Source organism: Erpetoichthys calabaricus, chromosome 3, assembly GCF_900747795.2.
Source record: "Erpetoichthys calabaricus chromosome 3, fErpCal1.3, whole genome shotgun sequence".
Lineage (NCBI taxonomy): Eukaryota > Metazoa > Chordata > Cladistia > Polypteriformes > Polypteridae > Erpetoichthys > Erpetoichthys calabaricus.
This window is the reverse complement of record NC_041396.2, coordinates 186222943-186241725: the sequence shown is the minus strand read 5'-3', so window position 1 is coordinate 186241725 and position 18783 is coordinate 186222943. Positions and strand designations below refer to the sequence as shown.

General features: G+C 38.3%; 1 protein-coding gene across 1 annotated transcript in view; it reads right to left on the bottom strand.

The window, feature by feature from the left end:
* mettl24 (methyltransferase like 24) overlaps positions 1-18783 on the bottom strand; it is a 323303-nt gene that overhangs the window by 147664 nt on the left and 156856 nt on the right. The window lies entirely within an intron of this gene.

Here is an 18783-nt window from a genome sequence, read left to right as displayed (position 1 = left end):
AAGAGATTTATACTGCATATAGATAATTTTTTTACCGGAGGAGTAAATGTTAACATTATACAAAGTTACTGTCCGTTATGCCTGCATTTTTATCACTCTTTAATTTAATATTGTTTTGTATCAGTATGCTGCTGCTGGAGTATGTGAATTTCCCCTTGGGGATTAATAAAGTATCTGTCTGTCTATCTATCTATCTATCTATCTATCTAATGACTTTGCATCTTATGAAGAATTACTTCTAGTGCAGAAGAATGTCCAATGCTTAGTTAAAGTTCCTGGAAATTATGTGATATTCTTTTCTTTGTAGGTTACTTATATAGCCTTTCAATACAATTTAAACTGATCTGGGGGGTTGCATGGTGGCTAAGTGGTTAGCACACTATTTCCTAATCAATATGGCAAATTCAGGTTAAATTTCAAGCCTGGTCACCGTGTTTATGGAATATGCAGATTCTTCCTGTGTTTGTTTGATGTTTTCTTCTCTGGACACGATGTTCAAAAAGGATTGTATGCACTTAAAAAATCTTCACAACTAGACTGGCAATTTTCAGATACGCACACACTGGTATATCATCTAAAATTGGCTGTTGGTGAATTCTTGTGGGATGAGTCTAGGGTTGTCAACCAATAACTGTATTTCAAATATGAAACATTTTAATCTCATCATTTGCATATACAGTATATTAATAGTTCTTTAAAATTCTGGCCACCAAATATATGCCTCTTGATAATAAAATGCTATTTTCACAACAATTTATTGTATTTAATTTATTAATACTATACTTAATAATTTAAAGATTCATATGCAAGTGAAACCATTTTAACACTAGTAGTTTTCTAATATTTGTAAAAATTCCATGTTCATTAACTATGAGTGAAAAACATCCTGTCATGGTCTTGACATCCTCCTTTTTTAAAAGAATTGAAATATTTTGTTCTTTTTTTAGGGTTTCAACAACTAATCGACAAAAATCGCTAAATTCAGTTATTAAATTCTATGTCAACGACTTTAATGTCGAAACGCTGGATCTGTGATGTCACATGCGTTACATTGCATCATTACATTCAGCAGCAGTGCATTTCAACATGGTGGAGAAGGGAGACAAAAGATGTAAAACATCTAGAGTATGGGAACACTTTCTGTTAAAGCCTTCCAAAAAACGGTTGGTTGCAGAATTGGCCTGGCACTGCAGTACGCCTGTCATGTGTCATGCATGAGCACCTGAAAAGGAAACACGTGGGAGCGAGTCAAGATGTACCTTCAGCACGGTAATCTAACGTCCCACTGTTTATTAGGGCACTTTCACACTTAGACTATGGGATTCTGTTGCACTCGGATGCACACTCATCATATACAATTGTTATCAACAACAGAATCAGAATCAGAATAGGAATAATGGATAATTTGGAGGTTTGTAGCTTTTGTGCTACCGGCATTACCTTTGTTTTATTATTACACTTTGTGAGTGTGAAAGTGACCTTAAAGATAACTATTTGGCAATTGTATGAGTGTGAACAAGATCCGTCTCTAAGTCTGCTGTTAAAGTCGAATTTGTAGGTAACTGATACATATGGATCTTATTTAGTGTCAGTTAGTCAAATGTTTGTAATAGTATACTTTTATATTTCTATGCATAAACACTCAACAAAGTGTTGACAATGTAATCTGACTTAGAATGCATTCAGCTGGCACCACCTTCATTACACCGGTGTTTCTCAGTATTTATGGCATCGTGACTGAGTTTTGCCTTTTATAATTCATTGAAATCCCACTAGCATTAATTGCAAGCTGTCTCCTTGGTGAAATGAGAGTGATCGAGTGTCCTCTTTGGTGAAACAAACTTGCTTAGAAACAGACACATTTATCAAAAAAAAAGTTCAGGAATAATAATAGAACATAAAACTGCAGAACTGGGACACCACTATACAGAGAGAAGATGAACATGGTTTAGTAAAAGAATTTAGAAAAATAATTTTACAACTCTGCTAAGGAAAGAGTGTTACATTTTAAAAATGCTAATGTTATAATTTTCAAAATATAAAGAAAAATTACAACACTTATTAACTGTATTGCTAGAGGTAAAACTATTCTATTTTGAAGACTTATACTGTATTCTAATTTCAGCAAAAAACAACTTAACATGTCAGACTATGTTCTGAGCATAAATGCCCCACGCAAACCCCAGCAAGCAGCTGACCTGACTGACTGTGTCCTAAACATGCTGACATGAGACCACTCTCCACGGTGGAGGATGATGGATTTAAAGAAATGATTCGCAGTCTCAATTCAGGTTTCATTCTGACACATTTTAATAAACTGATGGAGAGGAAATATCAGGAAACCTTTCAACAAATGAAGACTTGCATTTAAGCTACCAACACCAAACTTGCAATCACCACCAATATATGGACAAGTATGGCAACTGAAGCCTAATTTGGTGTAACATGCCATTTTATTGGAGAAGACTGCAACATGAAGTCAGTCTGCCTTACCACCATGCTACTGGTTGGAGGAGGTTGAATGGAGATTTGAAATTCTTCCGGGCAAAACTGTTGTAATTGTGCATGATAATAGTGCCAATATTGTGGCTGCAGCAAACATCTTAGAAAAGAAGCTTAGATGGTCCTCTGTATGTGGCACTAGCCACACTGTGCAGTTGATAATTAATTCTGGACTAAGACATCCAGGCCTTTCAAAAGCTATTGGAGCAGCATGCTGCCTTGTGGAGCATTTTGAAAACCTGTTTAAAAAAAGTGGGTGTGCCTCCACCAAGGTGAAAGAAAAACAGCTACAGATGGGAGCACGAGAGCACACAATTGTACAGGATGTAAGCACAAGATGGAACAGTAAGCTCTACATGATTAGTTGACTGGTTCAGCAAAGGTGGCTAATAACTACAATAACGTCTAACCCTACTGTCTCACAGAGAAACAAGAAGTACCTTGACTTAAAAGCTGAACAGTGGAGCCTGCATGAAGAGCTTTCCACTGCCTTTCAAATGTGTTTCTAAGTGGGGAAAATATCCTACAATTTTATCAATATCCCCACTTCAAAAAAAAAAAAAAAAAGGGTAAATGAAATCCATAACAGATGGTGTGTTTGAGTCAAATTCAGCGCAGGCTTCCCAAGTCACTGCTATACAGCAGCTTCAGCAACGATGAAGGAAGGAGGTCACATTTTTAGACTCAGCACCAAACACAGTAGTCCTCTGTACTGCACTGGACCCAAGGTTTGAAAACTGAAGTTTCTGACGCTTGAGTAATTGTTCCATGTGCAAGCTAAAGAACAAACATATGCACTCAAAGTGAAAAGGGAAGATGATAACCAACAGCGTCAGGAAGACAAAATCTGTGCTGCCAGTAATACAGCTTCTTGACCTACAACTACGGTCACTGTCACTTTACTTTGACTCACTCTCCTTGGCTTGGGAAACAGCAGTGAAGAAGATAACAGAGTTGTGCAAGCTGAAGAAATCTATCAACAGGTTTTAAGGAATAAGATCCTGACATATTCTGGAGAAAAACAAGCTGCCAAAGAAGAAAATCCATTACATTGATGGAAGACTAATGAGGCTAGATACTATATTCTGGCATGGCTTGCAAAGACCGACCTATGTATCCCTGCTACCTAAACACCCTCGGAGTGTCGCTTTTTGGTTGCAGGCAACATAACTTCCAAAAAGAGAGCCAGGCTTACCCAAGAACATGTGGACATGCTTACATTTTTGCACTGCAACTCAGAACTCCTGTAGAACCATTGTACATCCCTGGTGACACTGGTGAAGCAATTTAAGAATTTTGATTTTAAAGCTACTGATGTAGCAGTTTCATCTACAGTTTGCTTTTTAATCCACTGTTGGAGCAATTTACTGTATATACTCACATATAAGTCGGGTCTTGAAACCCGAAAAATCGATCACAAAAATCAGACCTTAACTACACCTGTTCAAAAATGCGGCACTTAAATTTTTTTTTCCTTTTACATCTTCTTGTCTCTTCCAAACTCGCATCAGTTTACCAGACGAATCGAATTCTGTTGCAGCAGCGCAGTTACCAATTTCTTTTGCTACTTCAACGACGTTTAATTTAAAACTAGCTTCATATTTTCTTCCAATCAAACTTTCCACTGTAGATAAGGGATGCTCTTACGATAATGGTGTATGTGGGTATGAGATAGAAAAAACACAAATCAGTACAAACGTTGCATCGGAATCGTTCGGATATTACCATGTGGTCACGTAGGCACAATACACAGAAAAATAAAGGCAGTGTGCTCCGTGGTTACTCTCTCAGGTGGGTGTTAACATATCATAATCTCTTGGACCAATAGCGTGAGTTTTCCACATTCGAATTATACAACCAACATTATAAAATACCAGAAATTATACGGTAAAATCCCAACTCATCCGCGGGAGAACTTATCCATGAGTATATACGGTAAGTAACAATTATTTGGTTATGTTTTACTTGAAAAAATTAAGTTCACCGCACTTTAAAGCGTTTTTTCACACTCTGCATATTTTTTACTCTTTTGTTATACATTGTAGTTGGGAGAGTTATAATTAACTCTTGCTTATGTCATGGGAGAAATTATATGAAAATTGAAATCAAATTTTTGTGATAAAAGTAGAGGCCTTTAAAAATTCAGATTAATCAAAAAAACTATCTACACAATAATCGATTATCAAAATAATCATTAGGTGCAGCCTCACTTTTGTTCATGGACTGACACTGCATGTCAGGCCAGATTTACAGTTTAGTTTGTACTTTGCAAAAGAAACAGCTGAAGGGCATGTCTTTTGTTCAGTTGCAGTGCCACCATTAATGGGGTAATGTAGAAGTTATGCATTGTGTTATGCAAGTACCAATAAAATATGTTGCTTCTATATTCCTGCAGATGGCACAAAAAAAAAAAAAGCAAAAAGAAAAAAAAGCAGTATTTGTCCTACATGCAGAGATAACATATATGGCAAAAGCCCATTCATTACCATATTGCAACAATTTTGTTTTACACCATTTCTACTGATGTAAACACATAATTCAATTTCATACCATTCACTTGGCTATTGCTTAAATATTTTAAAAGTTTAAAATATTGTTGAAGGAAAAATAAACCAAAGAAAGAGCAATAAAGTGTCAGTGTGCTGAGGTACAGAGCCAATTAACAAGTTCACTTAACTAAATAAAATATGGTATTAATGTATGAACCATGGAATATTACTAAAGACCTAGTATATATAAATTGCTCTTTCTGTTTCTTATTACAATCTATAATGACTCTACTGGAAAACTGATTTTTTTTGTACAGTATACCCTTGGTTAGTTTTGTGACACTTCCTCAGCATCAGTATTTTTATGTATAAGCAGAATGAAGAGTCAATTATAACGGTAATGCTTGAGTTACCTGTTTAATTGAACTTACCCACAAGAGAAAAAAAATCAGGGATTCAGTTGCTCCCACTCCTCATCAAGCCATCAGTTTTGGGTGTAATTAAATATTTAGCAGTTAAATTAAATGGCTTTGAGTTTAAATAGATATTCACTCAATGGAACTTGTCTTGTAATGCTACCATGCACTAAATTAAATTTGTGTAAAAAATACGGTAAGTTCACTATACAAATGAAAACTTTTATTTCTGTTACGGAGACTTGCTGCACAGTGAAGAGCTACTATGGTTGACACAATTGGGTAAAAGGTTTGTTTTCATTTAACACTAGAATTACCAAAGCCTACGAAAAAAGTTGTAAAACCGGCCCACCTTAAATCCCTTCACACCTCTCCATCAGCATCTTTTGTCCTGTAAATGTGCTGATAAAGACAAGCAGCAAGCAGCCTGCTATTCCATCCCCCCACCAAGACAAGCAGCCTGCTATTCCATCCCCCCACCGCCACAGAACTTGCACAAAGTTCTCCCAGCTCATTCTTTGATTATCTGGGAGTGAAGTGCTAGAGTTTTAGAGTGGAAATAATAGATTGTTATTTGGAACACATGCATTTCATGTGTGTTCCATTTCTACAATAATCTGTGCAAACACATTGTTAAAACAGAAACATTTTTCATATTTTAGTAGTAAATGACAAAATGTAGGCATAAACTATATAATGTGTGAAGCCTGAAGTCCAAAGATCAAATAAACACTTTCAGGAAAGGTTTAAGGACAACTAGTCAGAGGTGGGTCAGTATTTGTAAAGAATGTTTCATTGCACTGCAAACTTCACAGTAGAGCCCATGCTCCATATAATAAATATTGTGACATCATCCACTCCGCTGTTGCTAAACTACAAACACAGCACCCCGAGGCGCTTGTGCTAATTTCTGGAGATTTCAACCATGTGACACTGGACAAAACATTACCTGCCTTCTCCCAGTATGTGGATTGTACCACCCGGGGAAATAGGATTATTGACCTACTGTATGCAAACGTTAAGGATGCATACAGCGCCACCCCACTGCCTGCACTTGGGAAAGCTGATCGTAAGCTGGTTCTGCTTCAGCCTCACTACAAACCAAGAGTGAGGGAGCTACCTACAACTACACGATCATTCAAGAAGTGGTCCCCTGGGGCGGAGCAGGCTCTGAGAGGCTGCTTTGGAACTACGGACTGGGATATCCTGCAGGGATCATATATTGAGAACATTGAGGAGGTTGTTGACTGCACTACTGACTACATCAACTTCTGTATGGACACTGTAGTTCCAGTAAGAACAGTACGCTGCTATGCTAACAACAAGCCATGGATTACAAGTGACATCAAGGGCCTTTTGAACCAGAAGAAAAGGACTTTTAAAGGTGGTGATCAGCATGAGCTCAAGAACGTGCAGAAGGAACTCCAAGTCCAGCTCAGGGTGGTGAAGGAGCAGTACAGGAGAAAACTGGAGCAAATGTTGCAAAATAGCAGCATGAAGGAAGTGTAGGATGGGATGAAGATCATCACTGGCTGCAGCTCGAAGCGGGGTGCATCCATCGAGAGAGACAGGGAGAAAGCAAACCTGATGAATAACTTTTTTTAGCAGGTTTGACCACCCTAACCCACTTTCACCTCAGAGTACTGCATTCTCCACCATACCAGAATAGGAGAGAGTTTTCCCCCACCCACAATTACAGCAGCCCATGTAAGCAGAGAGATGAGGAGACTTCGTGCCAGCAAAGCAGTGGGTCCAGTATCGCCACGACTGTTGAAGGCCTGTGCATTTGGAGCTGGGCAGTCCTCTAAAGCACATCTTCAACCTGATCCTGGAACAGGGAGAGCCCCGAGGCTTTGGAAAATATCTTGCATCACTCTTGTCCCAAAGGTATCATGTCCTAGTGAGCTGAATGACTTCAGGCCTGTCACCCTGACATCACACGTGATGAAGACCATGGAGCGGCTGCTGCTTCACCACCTGAGGCCACAGGTTCATCACGCCCTCGACCATCTGCAGTTCGCATACCAGGAGAAGGTGGGAGCGGAGGATACCATCATCTACATCCTACACCGATCTCTCTCCCACTTTGACAGAGGCAGTGGTGCAGTAAGAATTATGTTTCTGGACTTCTCTAGCGCCTTCAACACTATCCAACCTCTGCTCCTTAGGGATACAAGCTGACAGAGATGGGAGTAGATTCATACGTGGTGGCATGGATCGTGAACTATCTTACAGACAGACCTTAGTATGTGCATCTCGAGAACTGCAGGTCTGACATTGTGGTCAGCAGCACAGGAGCGCCAGAGCGGACTGTGCTTTCGCTGGTCCTGTTCAGCCTATATACATCGGACTTCCAATACAACTCGGAGTCCTGCCATGTGCAAAAGTTCGCTGATGACATTGCTATTGTGGGGCTGCAACAGGAGTGGGCAGGAGGAGGAGTATAGGAACCTAATCAAGGAATTTGTTAAATGGTGCGACTCAAACCACCTACAACTGAACACCAGCAAAACCAAAGAGCTGGTGGTGGATTTTAGGAGGCCCAGGCCCCTCACGGACCCCGTAATTATCAGAGGTGAATGTGTGCAGAGGGTACAGGCCTATACTGTAAATACCTGGGAGGGCAGATGGATGATAAACTGGACTGGACTGCCAATACTGATGCTCTGTGCAAGAGAGGACAGAGCCGACTATACTTCCTTAGAAGGCTGGCATCTTTCAACATCTGCAATAAGATGCTGCAGATATTCTATATTCTATATTCTTCTACGCGGTGGTGTGCTGGGGAGGCAGCATAAAGAAGAGAGATGCCTCATGCCTGGACAAACTGGTGAGGAAGGCAGGCTGTATTGTAGGCACGGAGCTGGACAGTTTGACATCTGTGGCGGAGCGATGGGCGCTGAGCAGGCTCCCGTCAATCATGGAGAATCCACTGCATCCACTGAACAGTATCATCTCCAGACAGAGGAGCAGTTTCAGCAACAGACTGCTGTCACTGTCCTGCTCCACTGACAGACTGAGGAGATTGTTCCTTCCCCACACTATGCGACTCTTCAGTTCCACCGGGTGAGGGGGGGTGGGTAAACGGTAACATTATACAATGTTATTATCTGCTATACCTGCCTCGCACTCTCCACCTTGCACTTTTTAACTTCCACTGTGTTTTTATCACTCTTTAAATTAATATTGGTTTTATCAGTATGCTGCTGCTGGAGTATGTGAATTTCCCCTTGGGGATTAATAAAGTATCTATCTATCGAGACCTCATACCAGATCCAGAGGAAACTTGCAAAGATAACCCCATGGCACTCCAAAAGAGAAGAGTGTGGAAAGAGCTAGTAGCACCTTTCAAATTTCTTTCTTAGGGACACAGACTCTGTGTCTTTTTACTGAAGATTAATGGTTAAATGTATGTTGGTCTGTTTTTTTCTATTTCTTATATTATGCAATATACTGTAAATATTTCCATGCGTCATTTGTCTTTTGCTGTGGCATTTAGATAAATATGCTCGATTCAGTATCACATTATACTTCAGCTCAAATATAAATATAAAATGTGGTTTCCATATTTTTGGGGTGTTTGTGCTTTTTCATTTTGCAACATTACCCACCATACTAAGCCTGTTTAACCTGTTCAAGCAGAGGGCTAAGTAAGCACCTTAATGTTACCATTTATGTTAATATTAAAACTTACTAAGACAAAACAAGCACTGCATCATCCTGAGCTTATAGCACACTGCAACTGCCCGTGAAGGTTTATGATATACCTCCAATCACACTATTCATTTTTTATCATAACTTTTTCATAATTTTGTTCATGTTCAACCATTTTGGCATCAATTGTTTATGGCACAATTAGCAGAATTGCTCTGGTTAATGATTTTTTGTCTTCCATTCTAACAAAATTTACTTTACTCTGATGATTCTTCTCTTTCATCCCCAAAGAATCTCCACTTCACTCTAAATGAATAAGAAATGACTGAAAAGGTTGTAGAAACCCCAGCAGCAACTGTAGCAAAAGCCATTCTAATAATTTGAAATCAATATGGTATAATTTTTTTTTGCCATAGTAAAGCAAATAATCTTCCACAACAGAGACAGACAAAATGGTCTACTTGTAAAAGTTTCCACAATTATTAAAATATCCAGTACAGGATTTAATTGGAATAACATCTCACTACTCTACAATTTTTAACAGTACAAATTATTTTCTTCACTGTAAAAAAGCCCAAGGGAATGCTATTACACTAAATCCCAAGGTAGAAATTAACCCAAGTCTCAGCCATCAGCTATAGCATATCTCTGCAATCTCTAAAAAACAAGATTGCAGAAATCTAATTTTTGCTTCAGCAAAGGTTCACAGAACTGCACATGACTCATTTAATCCTTCAACAGTCTGAAAGATAGAAACCATGAATTGCCAAAAAGAATTTTAACACAACCTACTAAGGTCTTTAAGAATTGGAGGCTAGATTTAATAATTCTTTTAAATCTATGTCTCTTTGAGGCATTCTTCACAAATTTCCACAGCACACTAAGAGCACATAAAATAATGGCCCAATTCAAGACAACCCTGAGGAGATTTTCCAAATCTGATTGGATGTTTGAATGCTGTAATAATAACCTTGCAACACCTGTGGCTTCAGCTGAAATGAAATTGGGAACTGACTTTCAGTGATGACAGATGTAAAATTTCATTTAATGGCACAAAAACATACAGTATAATCGGTGAAATAAAGCAGGCAATCAAGTAACAAAAAATTATAATAAAAAAGTTAATATAATAATAAAAGAATATTCATTTTGTTGAAAGGACAGGAGAATCTATCAAATCATACCATTGCACAGAAACTCGATTGTGAAAACTGATCACTGTACAGTGTAGTTAGTTACTAAAATTATTAACATTACATTCTAACTTATAAGCCAAAGCAATTCTTCAAAAAACACAGAATAAAGAATTCAGGTCCTACTTAAAGGAAAATTCTAAAAAATAACATTTTGTTTGTGTAAAAGTCGAAACATCCATTATCAAATCCATTTAATTCAATTTACAGATGCAGAGGGGCAAGAGCAAGGATGCCTGCTAATTGCAAAGAACACGCTGACATACCCATAATTATTTAAACATAGCCAATTTAAAAATGAACCTAACATTCTTACCTAATGATGAAAGTGGCAGATAATACTGTATAACACCTTAATATATATGATTGCAACTATCCACCATAACAGCTTTGTCTAAAGGTGGCTTCTTATACTCTTGAAGAATCAACATTCAATCATTGTGTTCCTGAGTCAAGGGGCACAGAGTGTTTCCTTCTAGATGGACATTCTTTTGTGTTTCTGAATGGAGAAACAACATTAACCAAAAAAAATGTTTAAGAAAAACTGGGATAAAAACTCAAAAATGCAATATAAACCCTCTATTATTAAAGTCAGACGTGCTGTTGCAGTTGGTGAAAAAAGGAAATACTGTCCTCTGGCCTCTCAGCAGTCCACACAAAAAGCTTCTGTGTCTACAATTTACTTCTGACAGACTTTCCTAATTATACAATGAAAGCTCTTTATTGAACCACCTCAAGACAGCCATTGTTGTTTATTTACAGGTAGTACGCTTTAGTGCATTATGATCCCTTAGTGATGCTGGTGCAGCCTCAGCTTATTAAACAAATTACTACATATTAATATCTCATTAGAAATCACTCTCAGTCCTACTTCTCATCTGTAATGTATTAAAAGCACAATACAGAGACCCAAGTGGTCCTAGTATAAGGTCATGATATTTTAAGAAAATAGTCTGTAGTATTTTATGATTCAACAGCAGCTCCTTTGGGTTTACTTGCACCTGAAATTACAAGTGTTAGTGTGGAATTTATAAGAAAGAAGATGTGCATGCTAAATTAACTGTTGTTTTCTAAACTAGCCTCCAGTGAATGAGTGAGAGACAGCTCTAAGGTATACTAGAACTCCCTCTATGGATGGTGTCTGCATATGGCTGTTGCTGCTGGTATAGGCTACAGCACCTGTGATCCTACAGTTAACTTGATTTGATAAAGAATAGATGGATGGATATTGATGGATGAATGGATGGATATTGAGGGAAGAAAACACAAAAGAGATGTAATTAATAATATGGAAAACCTCTCTATACAATGATCACCTAAAACATTAAAATCACCTGCTTAATATTGTGTAGGTCCCTCTCATGTTGCTAACACTGCACTGACTGATCTAAGCCTAAACTCCATAAGATCTCTGAAGGATGTCCTGTGGTGTGTGGTATCAAGTTGCTGGCAGCAGATCCTTTTAAGTCCTGTAAGTTACTGAGTGGGCCCTCCATGTATTGAACTTGTTTTTCCAGCACCTCCTACGGATGCTTCATCAGATGGTGAATTATGTTCATCAAACAATTCCTGAACAATTTTTGCAAGGGATCAGGTAATCCTTTTACTATGAAGGTTTGTATGTGGTCTGCAAAAATCTTTAAGTAGGTGGTACATATCAAAGTAACATCCACAAAAATGCCAGGACCCAAGATTTCCCTGCAGAACATTGATCAGAGCATTATACTGCCTCCGCCAGCTTGCATTCTTCCTATAGTGCATCCTGTTGCTATATCTCATCCAGGTAAATGACACACACACCACATGATCTAAAAGAAAATGTGATCCATCAGTTCAGGCCATCTTCTTTCATTACTCCATGTTCCAGTTGTGATGCTCACCTTGCCACAGTAGGCAAGTCTGAATCTATACTAATAAAAGGCAAAGCCCTCACTGACTCACTCACTGACTCACTGACTGACTGACTGACTCATCACTAATTCTCCAACTTCCCGTGTAGGTGGAAGGCTGAAATTTGGCAGGCTCATTCCTTACAGCTTACTTACAAAAGTTAGGCAGGTTTCATTTCAAAATTCTACGCGTAATGGTCATAACTGGAACCTGTTTTTTGTCCATATACTGTAATAGAGTGCAGCTCGATGGCCATGGGAGGCGGAGTTGCGTATCGCGGCATCACGCCTCCCACGTGATCACGTGAACTGACTGTGAATGCAATACGTAGAAAACAAGGAAGAGCCCCAAAGAGCGCTGAAGAAAACATTCATTACACAATTGAGAAGGCAGTGAAACAATAAGAAACGAGGGAGTGACGCATACAAGCATATTCATAAGTGCAGCTACTGCGGAAACAAAGCACGGTGTAAACCCTAAGTTTAAATTAAGTTTATAGAAACGCTCCCGCTGCCGTTTGCAATACCATATTCGCTACATACAAGTTTAATGAGAAGACATGAGGTATAAACGAGACTTTGGATCACTTTGTAACGGAGTTAAAATTGCTGTAGCGAGAAACTTTGAAGTGCCGGGTCTTAGCTAACATTAAATAAAGCTGTGGACATCGCAACATCACACAACAGAGTGGCTCACATGAACTGACTGAACGCAGCACGAGTGATCATTTCGATGAATCAAACCTGTTCAAAAAACACATTACACAATTGATAATGTAGGAAAAGAATATGAAGCAACTGACGCATACAGACAAATTCATGAGTGCAGGTACTTCGGAAACAAAGCACCGTGTAAACCTAAAGTTTAAATTAAGTTCATAGACCTACAAAAGGTTGCCATTGATTTGAGGCAAGATTGCTTTTCTCCTGTACAACTATATGTTGCATTCTCAACAGTAAGCTTGCACGGCTTAGTCATATTACAATCGGAGTGCTGAACTGACAACATGGTATACAAAGAGAACTATAACAATCGTAATAAACGAACAATAAAACAGCGGAGAACCCGTGGATTAAATAAAAAGGCTGCTTCCTTGGCGAAGCAAGGAAAAAGGATGGCGCAGAAAAATCCACAAGTTAATAGACACGCTGTCGCTAAATACTCACAGGCAAATCCACAAGTTCATAGAGATGCTGCCGCTAAATACTCGCTGGCAAATCCACAAGTTAATAGAGACGCTGCCGCTAAATACTCGCAGGCAAATCCACAAGTTCATAGAGATGCTGTCACTAAATACTCGCAGGCAAATCCACAAGTTAATAGAGACGCTGCCGCTAAATATTCGCACGCAGATCTACAAGTTAATAGAGCTTCTGTTTCTAGATACGATCCCAATAATAAAAAGCGGCTCAAACAAAAACAACAGGTTTGGCTCAAAAAAGCCGATTATGGATTTGCGTACAGCCACCGAAACTTTGTAACGGCACGAGACTTCGGGTCACGTGTCTGCAAAAGAACCTAATTGAGGCCACTATTTTTACTGGCAGTGGCTCAGGGGAGAGAGTTTTTATTCCTCGCATCCCCATTATACCCTCTGATCTCCCATTTCAATTCAAACGCCTCCAATTTCCAGTAAGGCTCTGCTTCGCAATGACAATTAAGTCTCAGGGACAAACCCTACAAAAAGTTGGCATTGATTTGAGGCAAGATTGCTTTTCACATGGCCAACTGTATGTTGCATGCTCAAGAGTAAGCTCAGCGCACAGCTTGGTCATATTACAACTGGAGGGCCGAACTGACAACGTGGTATACAAACAGATCCTTAACAAATAATTATTTGTATATTTTCCCTCAGTTTAAAAATGTTTTCTTTTCTTCTTAATAACAATTTTAAGGCAGTACTTCGCCGCTGCGAAGCGCGGGTATTTTGCTAGTATATTATAAAGTCTGGATATATATAGATATATTTATATATATATATATATATATATATATAGATATATATATATATATATATATATATATATATAGATATAGATATAGATATAGATATAGATATAGATATAGATAGATAGATAGATAGATAGATAGATAGATAGATAGATAGATAGATAGATAGATAGATAGATAGATAGATAGATAGATAGATAGATAGATAGGTCTTTAGCAAAAGCTTACGAAAAAGTTGCAGATGACAAGGAATCAGTGATGCCAAGGATGAATGTCCCAGGGTGGCGTTTGATTTAGCAAACGATGTTCATGAAAATGCTGTTAACTGACGATCGGATGAAAACTGGTCATACGTGTCTTTGTTTTCTCTTCGGACGTCGCTTTTCCATCGTAGCTGTTTCTCTTCTTCTGACATTGCTTTCAAAATGAGGCATATTTATTATAAAGTTTCATGCCGTGGTTTTACAACACATAATAATAATTCTTTGCATTTATATAGCGCTTTTCTCACTACTCAAAGCGCTCAGCAATTGCAGGTTAAGGGCCTTGCTCAAGGGCCCAACAGAGCAGAGTCTCTTTTGGCATTTACGGGATTCGAACATCGCAACCTTCCGATTGCCAGTGCAGATCTCTAGCCTCAGAGCCACCACTCCGCCTGATTGTTGCATGCACCTGATTGGCTGGCTGTCAATATGTTGGATGAATTTTGCTCACTCTTTAATCTATCTTTTCCCAGACTGTATACCAAATTGTTGTCCCAGATGTCCATCCATAAAGTAATCAATATCCTGAGATATCAGCTCAGTCTTCCTTTCCAAGGCTGTAAGACCATTTTAGCACTATGCTGTGAACATCTGTTATAAAAGTAAGGTGTAAGGGAAGAGGATATGCCTTTTTTATTATAATGCCTATACAAGTGTCCTACATCTGAATTCGTCTTGTTGGGATTGAGCAAAATATAATAATAAAAATATAGAGAATAATTTGTAGATTTTATACACCATAACAACGCCCTATTGGCTGTAGGGGTTAGACAAAAAATCTATAAATTTGCTTGCTTTGTCCCCCTCCCTTACAAACATCATGCATCTCTCTGTCACACCATGAACCGAAAAGAACAACACAATGAAGAGCACAGCTCGGCAGTGCTCATATTGAGACAGGCATGCAGCCTACTCTGAAGAAAGCTGACCAAAAATGAGGATTTAACTAGAGACATTTTAAGTAACTAACAAGTCTATGTGTCACCTCAAACTACACATCAACATTTATTAGGTTGTATGGTTGCCAATATTCAAATGTACTTTGCATATTGTTATCATTTATGAATATTACCAATAATACATTATTTGAAGTGTAACTTAACTCCTGATTGTCTTTTACTACAACTAATTGCCTGAGGTTATAAATGTAGAAGGGAAGGTGGGGAGAAGTTATTTGGTACAATACCTTATAAACAGTGGTAAGTCTGTGAGATTTGAGGCATTCTGACAAAGGCTACATATTCATAATACAAAAGAGGAAAGTAGAGTAATATACTCTACCAAGACAAAACAAGGCCCCTTGACAGGTTCCCTTGTAACCAAATAATCAATGTTATTCACCTGTCAATGGTTTTAATGTTCTGGCTGACTGATTTATTTGTGAAAGAAAAAGAATTTAAAAAGTCAGGCTCACTGACTCCTTCTAGAATATTGCTAAACTAAACAATAACGTTGAATTTAATCTGCGACTGTGACTCAAGATTGGATTGCACAATGATAAAAAGTGTGAGAACTCATAAAATACAGACAGATGTATTCATGCTGTAAGAAAAACCAGAAAATATGGCAGTAGCTGTAAATATGCTAGTCTTATTTATGAGGAAGCTTAGATTTATATTCAGAACAAACAGACTAGAGGCTACCTGAAAATAATTTGATATTGATAATATATTTCAAGTTGCAACAAACAAGTTGCTTTAGTTTTGCTTTGCTTTTTTGCTGCAGCAATACTGAGCCAAGACAAGCATTCAAGTGATATTGCCAAAACATGTGTCTGTAGTGTGGTAGTATTTTTTCTACCTTTGAACACATCACACAATCATCTTCTATTTCCCTAAAAATAAACTATAAAGGTCTGGGTATTGATTATACAGTTTCTTGTCTAAGCAACTCATTCCATGTATTTAGGCACTTCCAAAATGGCACTACAGCTTTCCTTATTTGCAGTTTTGTCTGCTTAGATTTTTGTATCTTTCTAGACTGGATTATATCAACACAGATATATGCATACATGAAGTGGGAATAACAGTCTTGCTGTACACTGTGGAACAATGTAGCAGCTGCAGCTTATTTAGTCACAGCCAAAAGCAAAAAATCTGCTCTCATTTATTGCTGATTATCATCAGTATAGTCACCAAGATCCAAGGCAAACACTGCTAAGAAATCCTGCTATACGGTAAAGTATTTCCCTTTTACATAATACACTGCTTCAATGAACACAAATACTACAGTCATTGAGTATGGCAGCATTCAAAGTACTTTAACACTACATAAAAAGCCTACAATACAGAATAACTCCACTCCACTGTAGCCAACGTACACTCACCGACCACTTTATTAGGTACACCTTGCTAGTATCAGGTTGGACCCCCTTTTGCTTTCAGAACTGCCGTAATTCTTTGTGGCATAGATTCAACAAGGTGCTGTAAAAATCCTCAGGGATTTTGGTCCATATTGACATAATTGCATCACACAGGTACTGCAGATTTGTCCATGATGCATATCTCCCATTCCACTACATCCCAGAGGTGCTTGTGACGATGTGGGTTCTACTCCATGGTCCCATCTCACTTTTGGGAGCCCTTGAACCCAATACTGTTAGTAATGTAACCGGATGAGCTGGACAATGAGGACACCAACGAAGCAAGGGGAAAGGTGCGAAGTGCAGGAGTGCTTTTATTTAAAACAGTCAAAAGAAAAAAAAGTGTTCAAAACAAGTGCAGTGCTTCTAAAAGCCATCCTCAGCCAGACTCAGCAGGAGTGACCCAATCCGTTTGCCCCCGGGTGCTGACCAAACACCCTGGTAGAGCTCACTTCTCTTAGCTGCCTGTCCTTCTTACAGTGAGACTGCTCTTGCTTGCTTGCTCACGCACGCACGCACGCACCAGCTCCTTCGCTTCCAAAATCTTCCCCTTCTTCCTCCTCTAACCTACATTCTTTCTTTCGAACTTTCTTTTTTTTCCTCCTTCTGCACTCGCGCTTCTCCTATTTATAATGGGGACGTGGCACAGATGTGGCGATTAGCAGCTCCCAGGATCAATTACAGATACGGATGTTTCCTCACCTGTGCACTTAAGCAAGGAAACGCCGCACCAAGTAACGTCCGAGAACCACTACGACCACACTACCACGCCCCCTTCTCTTTAAGCCGCAAATGCAACGATGTGAATGTTTCAAGATGGCAAATGTTTACTGTAGTTTTTAAGTTTATCTAACATCAAGTGTTGCAAGAAAAACAAAGATGTGACAGAAATGCTGCTCACTTCATTAAAGTAAAGAATAGAGTGGCTAAGAGAGAACCATGCTTAACACGGCACTTTTATAGTTTTGTTTTTTCTTTTTCAAAATGATCATAGAACATCTTTATCATTCACAACTTCAGGACTAAGCATAGGTTAATTAAAGAATAACTCCCTGAATAAGTCATTCCGTATATTGAAGATGAGCAGCATCACATGCACTACCTTTTTAGAATTTTAGAAAAAGGACAAAAATAAAATTAGTTTTCATAGTTTAGTAAAGATGGTGTACTTCCTTATTCAGTCTTATGCAGCAGTATATTAAGGAGCAGTATATTATAGAAGAAGAATGTTCTCCTCAGCACCATGTATTTTGTGTGTTTAGTAAATTAGAATTTTTATAACAACTATTTTGTAACTTGCCAGTGAGAGACGCTTTGGCTTATGAACTAACAAAAATATGTTATTCCAGGGTTCAGGAGAAATAGTGTCCACATGAATAAAATCTAAGCTGTTTCTTGTTTTTCCCTTTCTCAGAGTGAATGTCTCAGGGACAAGGTCACAAGGCTGCAGAAAGTACATGTAGTTTATGCAAGGCGTCTCTCCTGTGCTTAGCTTTGAGAACACAGATAATGCTTAGCTCAACAGACATATTGTTTAACTCTACTTAGATGATAAGGATGTTTTTCTGTCTTATTAATCACGAGATGCTGAATTATAAAAAACTCCTCCTAACTTTTATTTCGGGGTTCAAATTGAGCTTTGCCGCAATAAGTTATGCTCTTTGAATCTCTACTTACTGTGACTCTGAATGAATAATAAAGAGAACTATAGAAATATTATCTGCCTGCTGTCAGTGTGCCTTTCTCGTCCACAATATTAAGGAGAGCTAATAAAAATTTCCATTTCAAACTCATGAGTTTAAAAATAATTTTTTCTTCCATTTTGCAAGTACAATTAAAGAAAATCTAGACATTCAATAAATTCAATGCTTGATGCATAACTAATTCAATGTGCTAATTCAGTACATATCACATAAAGGATGACAAATGAATATAATCTGCAAATAAGAGAGAGCACTACAGTTTTATCAGTCAGTTTACATAACACTGTTTTAGGATGTGAGAATTCATGTTTCCACTGTGAACACAATAATCACTCCAACTTAAGCTTTTATGCAGTTTACG